The following is a 12656-nucleotide window of genomic DNA, read 5'->3' as shown; positions in this document are numbered from 1 at the left end:
ATTTAAACCAGACTTTAGTCTCAGAAATTCCGAACCTTTGCATTCTAGGGATCAGCCATTCGAACTTTAGTTTCCACCATCACAGTTGGTCTCCTAGGAACTCATTGCAAACACAACCAATATGCCTCTTGCAGGGAATGGTACTCAGGGAGAGCACTTTTGATTGCCATTTTGGCTTGAAGCAAGCTTGAGCTTGAGCTTGAGCTTGAGGTACACTCATACTTTGAAGCATTAACAAGGCCTGAGGAGGTACATCCAGAGCGCAATCTCGGAACTTTCTAAAGTTGAAACAAACTCAGATGCTTCGATTTTCCTCTTTTCTTTTGCTTTGCAGTCTGGAACCTATATAGCTTCCAATAGGTCCTGGTTTTACTGTTCTCACATGACTTGGGTTGAACCCTACAATTTTATGAAAGAACAAATCCTGTTTTGCACAAATGTAGAGAACGGCACAGCACTTTGAGCACAAAACGGTTTATTTTTGAAACTGAAATTGAGTTCTCAACTGGGTATTGAGCCTACGACTGACCACAACCAAAAAGACTCAACAAAGGAAAAGAAAGGTAAAACAACCTAAACACATCTAGTGACACTCAAAATGACTCAAAACAAGCATCAAGACAAACAAAACACACACACAACACTCAAATGTGTACCGCTAGTGGGAGACCTCTCAGCTCACGAGGAGCCTGTTTCTCCGGGTATTGTTTCTCGCCCTTTCTTATTTGTGATTCTCACATCACTCTGGCATCAATCTCTTATTTTTTGAAAAAACCCTTTTCTCACTTTTTCTCTCAGCGCACATCTCTCTATTCTTCAATCTCTCTTATCTTTTTGTCCCTCCCCTGGGTGGTTGATGGATAAGCAGGAAGTTGTGGGCTATTGCCCCTAGCATTCTGCTAGATCCTTCTTCTTGACATCGGCTGACGATGCGCTCGGCCAGTTTGGATATGATCAGACCTGTCTGAATGAGGAAGTGGGATATCCTGCTTCATTCCAGTTCATGCTTTGCACCTGACTTGATACCTCGTTGCTCGGAGGATGTGAGAGCTTTCAGCCCTTTGCTGTTAGCTTCAGTTGTGCCCTTTCTGGTGAATACAACACCCTTTCTCACAAGTATGGTGCCCTTTTCTGGCAAGAATGGTGCCCTTTCTAGCAAGTGCGGTGCCCTTTTCTGGCAAGAATGATGCCCTTTCTGGCAAGTGTGTTGACAATGGAGAAAAGATAGAAAACCTGACTCAACTGTGCCCCTAGTTCATCATTTTGACCATTTTTTGTTTTGGCTTTCTACTAAAACAATTTTGACCAACATGAGAGTTTGATTAACATGCTTGTTCAATTTTCTGATTTGAAATCATGCAAGTCAGGTTATGAGCACTGAAAATTTCTTTTTTTGGGTCCAAGAAATGGTCCAGCTTTGGAAAAATGGAATAATTTTCGAGAGAATTAGTCAACTTCATTAAAAATTCTCAAAAATTGTTTTTACAAATAGCCATTGCTCGACCAACATAGAATTTACTCTTGAGATGCACACCCTCAGATCTGAACTTGAATTGTCTTGCAGCTAAAACTTCTAACAGAGTAGGACAATTTGATTTTGAACGAAGACGAGCCAATTTGCACATGGATAAGATAGCTGAGTTTGAACAAGGATAAACCAATCAACATGGATGACCCAAGCAGGCTGAAAATGATTAGGGCCGAACTTCAGGATGAAGTTGCCTACGTATCCCAAACATGGGAATCAGGCCTGACATAGTTCCAGGTTAAGGTACACTCAGGTATTAACCTCTCCTTTTACGCTCTAACTTTTGCCAAGGCCGCCCTTTCTGGGTTTTCAACCTTGCGAGCTCTGTTTTTCTTTTCTTTTCATTCTTCTTCTTTCTTTTTTTATTTTCTTCTTTCTTTTCTTTTCTTTTCCTTTTTTTTCTCTTTTCTTTTCTACTTTTCTTTTCTTTTCTTGCTCTAACTTTTGCTTGGGTCACCCTTTTGGGTTTTCAGCCCAGCGAGCCTTTCAAGGATAGAAAAAAGTGTAATTTTGTCCATGTTGATCGGTCGTAGGATCTCGAAGCCATCTGAATCCAGGAGAATAGCTGCTATTCATTGATGATGTAGGAGTCCATCCAATGGGTGCTGAATTTGCCCCTAGTATTGTGGATAGGAGCTTGGTTGTCCTTCAATAAAACTTTCTTCTTCCAGCAGCTGGAATTTGGCTTTCTTGCCAGTCTTCATTCGTTTGCAGAATGACCCATCTTTTGAATCTTTGAGCACATCAGACATTTTTTGCCCCTACTTCGAGGGATGCTTCAAACCCAGATTTGCAGGCTTCCTTTGACGACATCTGATCTTCTTGACCTAACCTTCTTGCCCCTAGTGCGAGGGCTGCTTCAAATCTGGCCTGGCGAGCCTCCTTTGATGTCATACGACCTTATTTTCACTAGTTCATGGGCTGCTTCTGATCCAACCATACAGGCCTTACATTATGGTTGACCGTTGAATATTCTGAATCCAAGTTCAAGGTTTGAAACCAAAAGGGGTTGAGTCTCGAGGCCGAGAGTGATCCTATGCTGCATAATCTCAAGAGCGATTTCATACAGGTCTTCGCAGGACCACACAAAACATTTTTGAAATCTTTTAAGAAAGCGACTAGTCACTCGCGCCGAAGACAATGTAGAACCAATCTGGATCAAGCCAGGATCCTTCTCAGTACTCACATTAACAAACATGATCTCATTCATTAAGGGCTTAGCACGTCTCTCTTTCTCTCAATTGATCAAATTTTTGCAAATCCCGAAGAATTTCTTTCTCTTTGTTTTCATCACAGTGTTCAAAAAGTTTTGAAAAACTTAGGTTAATGCAATGATTTTAAGGCACAGAAAAGTAGATGAAAAGCACTTCTGTTTCATTCAAATCTTCTGGCACAACTGGCTCAAAGGTAGAAACAGACGCAAAAGAAAGAGTGTAAAACACAAACACAAAACAAGCAAACGATGCCCGAGCTAACACCCCCGAAATCACCTGATTCCAACACAGCAAGACTGACTCGATACAACAAAATAGACTCAACTGACTCAGTACAAAAACACTGACTTAATACAACATAACAAGACTGACCCAATACCCAAGCCAGAAAGTAAAATGAACAGCAATTGCAAATCTCTCAAAATAGTGCATGCCATCCATCACATCTGGAGTAAACTGAGCGCCATCCGCAGGTGGTTCATCCCCCGATCATATAATCACATTATCCTCCAAGTTCATTGGTCCAGTGCTGATAGACTTTGCAGGACCTGGTGCGACAATGACCTTGTTATCAATCACATCTTGTATTTCATGGCAAAGATGAAAACACATGTTGGTGTCATAGCCAGCTTGTTGATGGAAGGCACAATACTTGGCAGCATCATGCATAGCCGGAAGGGATTTCGGGAGTAGCCGAGGCTCAAGCGGTTTGAGATAGCCCTTTCCAATAAGGATCTAGAGAGCTTTGGACAACGTCATGTAGAAAGGATGGAAGACCCTCTGGCCTCGGGGTTGGTATTTCAAGGTTTGTGGAGTGTTGAATGTACCAGCAAAAGGGTTGGTAGGTGCTGACTTTTGATGTTCTCTTCTGAGTGTAGGATTGGAGTTGAAAGGGGTGTTTCTGGTACGACAGCCCTTTTCTCGTCTCGCCCCTTGATTCAAACTGCCCCTAACTTGAGCGACAAAAGTGTCATCCACAATTTTTGCAACAACTGCAAGCACTTGCTGTTTGTTCAGTCCTTCGGGCTTCAAAGCCTCAATAGCCCACAGAAGATGTTCATAGGGACCAATGCCTGCCCCTACCTTGTTCTTACGACTCACCTCCACTTTGCCAAGGGATTGGGTCACTATATCAGAGCGGTGCCTAGTTATTGTCGACACACCAACACCCAGATCTGAGATGGCTTCAGGTTGGCCCTTTTCAATTGCCGCTTGCCCCAAGATCAAAGAGCCTTTTGGATTAAAACTTATGGCCTGTGATGTGGCTGAAGATGGAGCCAAAATTCCAAAGGCTAAATCTGCCACAGTTTTTTCCAAATCTTCAATCACGCTCATAAGCTCAGAGGTAATGGGTTCATGGGTTTGAGATGATTGGGGTTCAGGTGTACCCATCATGCATAAGTCCATGCCGACTGGAATGAACACCTCAGGCTTGGGTAAATGGTCTGGGGTGATGTATATACTGGGGTCAAAGGGGTTGGCCGTTGTTTGGATGAAGTTTACCTGCCTAGGTGGAGGGTTTTGATTGACATTTGGTTTTTTTTGGAGGTGCTATTACCTTGTGGTCAATGAGATTTTGAATCTCATGACGTAGTGTAAAGCAAGAGTCGGTATCATGACCGTGCTGCTGATGGAAGGCACAGTATGTAGTCGGGTCATGCTTTAGAGGAAGCGGGTCGGGTAGAGGCCATTGTTCTAACAGTTTCAGATGTCCTTTCCTGTGTAGGACCGCTAGAGCTTTAGACAAAGGCATATAAAGTGGGGTAAAAACCCTCTTGCCTCGGGGTAGATAGTTCGAAGTTTGGGGGTTTGGATTGGACATACCAACAAAGGGGGTAGCTGTTTTCGGAGTGGTGGTGACCATTCCAACTTCAGAAGATCTTGTAGCTGCATCACCACTGGTGGTCGCATTCGAACTGCGTATATAACCCTTCTTGGTTGACTCCCTTTCGTGGTCAATCAGACCTTGTTTCGTAGCATCTTCTATCTTTACCCCAATCTCATGGAGGTCAGTAAAGGTGGGGATGGGTAAGACAATCATCCTCTGCATCAACTTCGGTTGCAGATTCCGCACGACGATCCTTATCTGGTCTTTCTCAGCCGGCCTGGGGGTCATCATAGAAGCTTTGGCTCTCCAACGGGTTACGAAGTCAGAGAAGCCCTCCTTCGGCTCTTGTCTAGTTGCCTCAAGATCACGAGTTGTGACCTTAATTTGTGTGTTGTACGAACATTGGGTGACAAAAGCCTCGGCCACTAAATCCTCCAACTTAGCGTACCAGATGGCCGCAACACCCGACAGGGTTCGACCGAAGAGAGATAGCTTTTGTAATCTGGAGAGGCCTATTAGCCGTAAGATATCCGAGAACAACCGTAGATGTACCATAAGATCTCCAGAACCATCAAAACGGTCTATATGTGGCATCTTGAACCAGTCCGGCAATGACATTGCCGAATCCGTGTAACCATCCTCTATGTCTAGAACAGAGTTAACGCCTCGGGCCCTCTTGAATAGCTTTTCAAGCTTGCTCACTTTTGATGTAGTTGGATCCATTTCGAACTCGAAAGGGGCCTGAATTGGGTGGGCTTGTGCTTTGGAAGTTTGAGGTGGAGTTGGATCCACTGGGACATCTGTATTCTCCTGGGCATTGGCGGCAGAGGCAGGAGCCCTTGGTTCAGGAATTTCTACTGGAGGTGGGTGGGACGCAGAAGCTGTTTTTAGTTGTGTTTGTTGCTGCTGCTGTTGAAGCCTAGCACTGAGTTCGGCCTGCAAGGCCATGACCTCGGTCTGGCTGGCGGTAACCTCCGCTTGGCGGGCAGCGTCCCGCTACATAGCCTCCATAGTCTGTTGGAGCTGATGCATCGTGTCTTCCATACTCATACTGACTAAAAGGGGCTAATCTATTGAATCTGGTGAGTTTTTTCTTTCTGAGGTGGAAACAGGAAATTGAGCCCAACTGTGCACAGGTGATATAGATAGTGACCGCTGAACTGGAGACTATTGAACTGGTGATTTGTGCCTGACTGGCCCTCCTTTGCCTTACCACTGGTGAAGGAAACACTGGTTGCTCTATTGAACTGAATCTCTGACCTAACAAAGTCTATCAACACAAGTCCGGTGTACTCGGGGGATATTGGAGCCTTCTGAAGCTATAGTTCTAGGACTACCTTGCCAAAGAAGAAAACAAACAACATCTCAGCCTGATTTTACCAGAACAAATATGAGCAAAGCTGAATAAATGTGCTCCTACAGAATTCTACCCAAAATTCTGCCTGTAAATTGATACCCTCAGGCCGATACTCAGACTTGCAATTGATACATATATTTCTGTAGAGATACACACCTAACAGCACATATCAAGCAAGTAAGAGCCAAAACACTCCTATGGTGGGGTAGGGTTTCCCTGTCCTATTTTGTCAGGAGCTAGGGTTTCACTACGCACACAGCGGCTTCAAACAACCTACATTCGGGTAAGCGACCTGTCTTAGTTTGGAACGGTCTCTATGGATTCCGATATGCAACTAGGTCGAATGGTCAAAAAGGGTGCCTCAGTAAAAATCGAGGTCTGTGTTTCCATTGTGGCAGAGCCCATAACCGGTCAGCCTTGTGGCATGTTTTTTCAAGCATGCCTCCGGCAAACCGTTCAGGAATAGCAGATGGCAAACACTGTGATTTAAGCATACCAATGCAAATGCAATGCAAAGAAACACATAAGTGTAAACAAAACAGCATATCATGAGTTCAAATCAAGTTCTCTAAATCCCAAGCAGAGTCGCCAGAAACTGTAGATCACCCGAAACTCTCTCCGCGCGGCCCCTCTTTCGAAGAGGGCGCGAATTAGGTTCTAGCTACTACAGTTCGGACTCCTATCACGGTTCTTAATCTAATCTCACAAAGTGCAATGTAAGACTGATAAATCACCAAAGAGTCCAAATCCAGCAAATCATTTTGGAAAATCGATTTTAATCAAAAAGCGCCAAACATAGGCTGCTTTGCCAGATTTCAGAGGTGCCACCTAAATATTTTGTTTTGGAAAATTTTGGAAACCCTGACTAGTGCCTAAGGCCACGTGTCCATCATCACCAAAGCTACCTCGGCTTGGGAACTTGGGTACGAGAGGGGAAGGTCCTGAAATGAGCACCCCTGCTCGCCCGATCAAAGATCGGCCTCTACTAACATGATATGTTGTTTTGAAAACACATGTGTTCTTATTCCGATTATTTAGCTAACTTACTACATGATGCGCACAGCATACAAGTATAGACTAGATCACCTAAATTGGAATAAAACAACTCAATGTTTGTTTTCGAAAATGGTTTGAATTTGCCACCCTCAAGTGGGATTAGAAATGCGAATTTTCCACCAAACAAGGTGGGCTTAAAACATGATGATTTGCCACTCCAAATGGGCTTAAAACTCACATTTTGATGAATTGTTCCAATTCAAGTAATGAAGCCATCATCCGCAGGCATTCATGCAGTTAATCATTTAAGCACATAGCCTCATGGCAAGCATGCTAAACATGGCAATCACTTACACTCATGTAAGGATACTAAAGCGTAAACACTTACAGTGTACTCCGAGCCAAAACAGAAAACTAGTTAGAAATCAATGCATGATCCTAACTATATAAGATGCCTAATGCAACACATGCAAAAATGCAGCTAATTAGGCTCGGCTATCTAAGATGGCATATGAATGCAACACTTGATAACATGCTTTGAAACACGTATTCATTCAAATAGGTATTGAAATACAATGTCGTTTGAATGATGCGCCGAGCCCGGTGCATGCAAGACAAATGAATGATGCAAACATGCAAAGCATAAGGTATGCTAATCAAAACGTGCCCTAAAACTAACCATGGAAAGCGGTAAGTAAAAGGGAAAAAGAAATGGGGTTGGAAGACATGCACACATACACGCACCCTTATTACAATATTTGTGCCCTCGCGACAGAGGGTCTGAATGAATAAGCTAAGGTAAACTAACTAATCTAATTAAACTAATTAGACTAATTATTACACAACAAATTGAAAGACTAGTAAACTACTTACTAATTATTACAACACTTTAACTAATTAACAAATTAATTAATTAATTACAAATTCAATGCTAACTAACATGTAAAGCACTAAATTAAACTACTTCAGCTCTGATTGAAGATGTTGAACATGGATGCACCCATTCGGTTTCTCGCCCCGAAAAGCCTTCCGGTTTGCTCTTTAGAAGCTCTGTTTGCAGGGTGTCTTTCAAGAACTTGTTGCCGGAACTTATCAAAACAGTGCTGGGGAGTGCACCAGTGGCCTGCTGGCCATGAAGTGCTTCTGCCGGCCAAATATGGTCCTCTACCGGCCAAAAATGCAAGGGTGCCGGCCATCAATGTGGCTCTGCCGGCCACTGGTGTGCTGCGACACCAAACTGCAACAGAGCACAGAATAGAGGAAAGGGAGGGTCTCCCAAGGGTATGTGTGTACCATGCCCCTCCTTATCACCTTAAAACATCAAAGGAGTTGCATAATTGAATCCAAGACCATCAACCAAGCATTTTGAATGCATGATGGTTTAAAACCCAACTTGTACACATTCAATAAAAGCACAACAAACAAGACATTAAGACCACGGCCTTATCATGAGTGATCAAAGGCGATGGAGATAAAGAGAATTGGCTCATTTTCATCACTTCAAGTATGAAATGAACCAATTCATCTTGTGTTTAATATAACGTCCGATTGAACACCATGCAATGCAAATAACATGCTTATCTTGGCATGTTTTACTTGGTTGATTTTGATTACACATTTTAGATTACCAATCAATTCCTTAACAGGTTGGTCCAATTGTGAAAGTCCTCTAATGGGAAAGATGGCAAACATTTCAATGTTAAAGTGGCATGCACAAGACTCTATCATGTAAGCAATGCATGCAAACCATGTTAAGGGCCCAAAACACTAAGGCTAGTGAAGAGCATCATACAAGAGACATGCAATGTATAGCATAAACAACCACACCAGATCTGGACAGAGCTCAATCATGCCCAATCAGAGGCCAAGACATGCTGAAATTGAAGCTCAAAGGACTAGACAAACATGCATACATGTTAGACCACAAACAAGGCACAATACACAACCCTCAAAAGCAATGAAGGAGTGAAGTGTGTGAGAGTATGACAACACCATATACACTGAAATTACATGCTAAATGGTGCCACACCATGCAAACATCACATGCATAGCATGTTAAAAGCCTCAAAACTCAAAGCTAGTCAAGGCCCTTTACACTACAACCATACTAAGCAATGCTCAAATGACCTTGACCATTCAAAATAGACCTAAGACAGGTCGAAACAGTAGCAAAAACATGCTAGATTTGCAGCATATATGGCAAGAAAGATATGCTCATGTATTGGCTCACAAACAAGGCATGAGGCTTAACTTCTCAAAAGCATTGAAAGAGTGATACTTATGAGAATATGACAGTGATATATGCTCTGAAATCACATATTATGATGTCAAATCATGCAAACAACTCAAGCAAAGCATACTAGAGGACTCATAACACAAAGCTATTAAAGCCTATCATGCTATAGCTATACAAAGCAAGCCTCATATGACCAAGACCACCCAAAAAGAGTTCAATCATGCCAAAACATGAGCAAAAACATGCTGGACTGTAGCCAAAATAAGCTAGAATAATAGGCCAAAATAGCAAGCGTATTAAGCTAGTAAGCAAGATTTACACTACAAGTGTAAGGAGTGTGCAAGAAGTGGCCAAGCCAACCACAAACAGAGCCAAAACATGTTAAAAAATTCACAAAAACATGCTTAGATCAAGTCAAGAGATGGTAGAAAAACATGCTCAAGCATGTGACCATCAACACAAGCAAGAAAGACAAGAGGAGAGGGGACCAGCCCCTCCCATTTGGGATCTCAAAACCACATTTTCACCACTGAAATTCTTCTAGAATTCAATGGTTAAAAGGCCAAAGAGAGATAGTTCCAAAGGCTTTAAAGGATAGCCCAAAAGCTTAGCAAATAAGGCATAAAAAGGGGTGAAACACCCCCAACTCCCACAGGGCCTCAAACAACCATTTTTAACACTTAAAAATAGAGCTTTTTGTAGTTAACAACCAAGCCTAAAATAGCATGCAAATGTGGCTAATATGGTATACAAAAATAGGCTTAAAAGAGGGAATATGTTCACCCTTGAAGCACAACAGTAAGAGGACAACTTCTGAGCCAAAAACTAGCCTTTTGAACTCCAAACAAACCTCCAAGGACCTCAGCTCCAAGGTAGTGGTGTTTGACTAGGTGTTTCTTTGCAAAAATGTGAAGAAAACACACTTTTAGGCACTATAGAGCACAATATATAGAGAGAGAGAGTATGAGAATTCTAGAGAGAGAGAGATTTTGTCTCTGAAAAATCTGAACCCTTGAATAGGGGGTCCCCTTATATTGGCAATGCAAGAAAAAGCTTGCTTGACAAGCTTAAAGCTTACCTTCTATCCCTCTATACACGTGTCTGGAAGAGGGCTCAATGGGCCACAGTTGACTCCAAAGTATCTGAGAAAATATCTATTAAAACAAGGGTGGCCAGCTGGCCATCAATGGTGGTCGGCAGTGCCTCATTGATGGCCAGCAGGGCCTAGCCCATGGCCGGCAGCCCTCTATCGTGGCTGGCAGGCCATCAAGGACTCCACAAAGCAAAGACCAACACATGGTCCAAAAATGAGACATAATGGAAATAAGGTTTGGAAGGATCAAACCTGAAGAATTCCGTCGCGAAAGTCAGACACTCGACGAGCAATCAAACTTGTTGCTGGATGAACCTACAAGAACATCCAAGTCTTGAGGACGGTCAAAAATGGGGTGTCTACAGAGTGGGAAACCACCTACCTATTATCACTGTGGGCAATCTGGGCATTTGAGGAGGTTTTTCCCGTAGTCTGGAGGCACGTCTGGTGTGTTTGGTTCGAGACAAACTCAGAACCATTAGCCAACTCAGTCAGTTCCAGCCTCAAGGGCCAATTAGGGAGCCACTTCTGCTCAGTCCTTGTGACGTCCCCAAAAATTAGGAACATCAAGGAACATATTAATAAATAAATACATGGTTTATTTAGAGTTGCAAGTCCAGGAAATGTCACTAATGAGTCATTTGGTCAATAACTAAATAAGATCCCAAGAAGGCTAGAGGCGTTAATATAGCTTCCCTCCAGAGTCCAACAGCTTCCCTCCAGAGTCCAACCACCTCAAATAGCAAAGCTATCTTTTTGATAGATACTAACAAGGTATTAACACAAGATCCACGTAAGTTAACGAGAAAATATGGGATAGGTAATACTAAAGATATGCATAGATATACAAGCGAAATAATAATTACAAAATCATGTTAAGTACAATAGGCGATTTAGCATTTACAATCCCAAAATATGTTTACAAAACTAGTTTCTAATTCTCCTAGGGTAGCCATACGTCTTCAAGTGCTTCAGTTTCGCCTCGACTGGCTAATAGTCTTTAGAATCTAGCATAAAACACCATGAGCTTTGAATATCCAGTAAACGCACACACACCCCGACCGCTTTTCCCAATCCAATACACAATAATGGTATGATCATAAAATATAATGGAAGTAATAATCTAGCAAGGCTTATAATGAATTTCGATTCTCAAGACTAATGGTCAAGCAAGTTAGTTCTAGGCAACTCCTCACAGAATGCCATTCCTACCCAACCACTAACAATGGCCACGGGCAATTCTGACTCCTCCTTGGTTAAACAAATACTAATGCATCATTGATCGCATAATTGTCATTGCATCCCTTATGACACAATTATGAATGATGCCCATGCACCTAGGTTACATACTCGAGTGGTGACATCATTGTCTGCCCCAAGGGAACGGGCTTCCACGGATGCCCTCCTTGTGTGAGACCCTCACTGCCAACTTTATACCTCATCATCCGTTAAGTAGCTAGAATACCTCCCGTCCCACGTTAGGGTTCAAAGAGAATTTTGTCTAGCTTGAAAATCAATTTACGAAACTGAAGTAGTTTTTCTAGATTTTTAGTTATTAATGAAATACACTAGCTTTGTCCAAATTCGTTGGCTGTTATGAAAACCGATTTTTCTCTCAAACCACTGTATTCATTTTGAATGAAAGCAATTTTCCTTGAAAGTTAGCACTTGAAGGAAGGTTTTGATACAAAATTGATCTCAAGAGAATTTTTATGTATTTTTCTAGAATTGTTTAGAAGTGGGCTGAAAATGCAGATCATTTGTGTACAAAACTTGAAACATAAAGATTTATAAGAGAGGGGACAACCATTGATGATTTTTTTACTTCTCTTACTATGAAAACATGCTAAATAATTTGTTACTAAATCAAATTTTTAGATTGAAGGAAATCCTTTGAAAAATAACGTAAGATATAGATAGAAAAAAGATAGTTTTGCTCCATTTAAAAGCGAATACAAGCAAGAAAGGAAACAAGGTTCAATTTCTCTTATTCAAATACAATAACACACATCTCAAAATAATATTATAAGCCTCTAGTATCATGTATTTGAAAGATAAAAATAAAAGAATACGTTGTGTTGTGGCTTACTTGAGTTCCTATGGAATGGTTGCACAAGAATTTCTTCTATCTTCCTTTCCCTCACCACCAAAGCTTTCTCTCCTTATCTCCTCTCCTCTCAGTTGTGGGGTGTATATAGGTGGTGTATGAGTGTGTAGTGTTCCAAAATGTGTAGGGGAATGGTGTATTTATGGAGTTCAAAAGCTTCCTCCATAATTTTCCCAAAGCTTCCTCAAGAATCTATCCAAGCTTCCTCAAGAATCCATCAAAGCTTCCTTAGTAATGAATCAAAGCTTCCTCAACAATCCATCAAAGCTTCTTCAATAATATTTCTTCAAGGCATAC

Source organism: Camellia sinensis, unplaced genomic scaffold, assembly GCF_055761805.1.
Source record: "Camellia sinensis isolate YWXY unplaced genomic scaffold, ASM5576180v1 Unanchor3, whole genome shotgun sequence".
NCBI lineage: Eukaryota > Viridiplantae > Streptophyta > Magnoliopsida > Ericales > Theaceae > Camellia > Camellia sinensis.
This window is presented reverse-complemented; position numbering follows the sequence as displayed.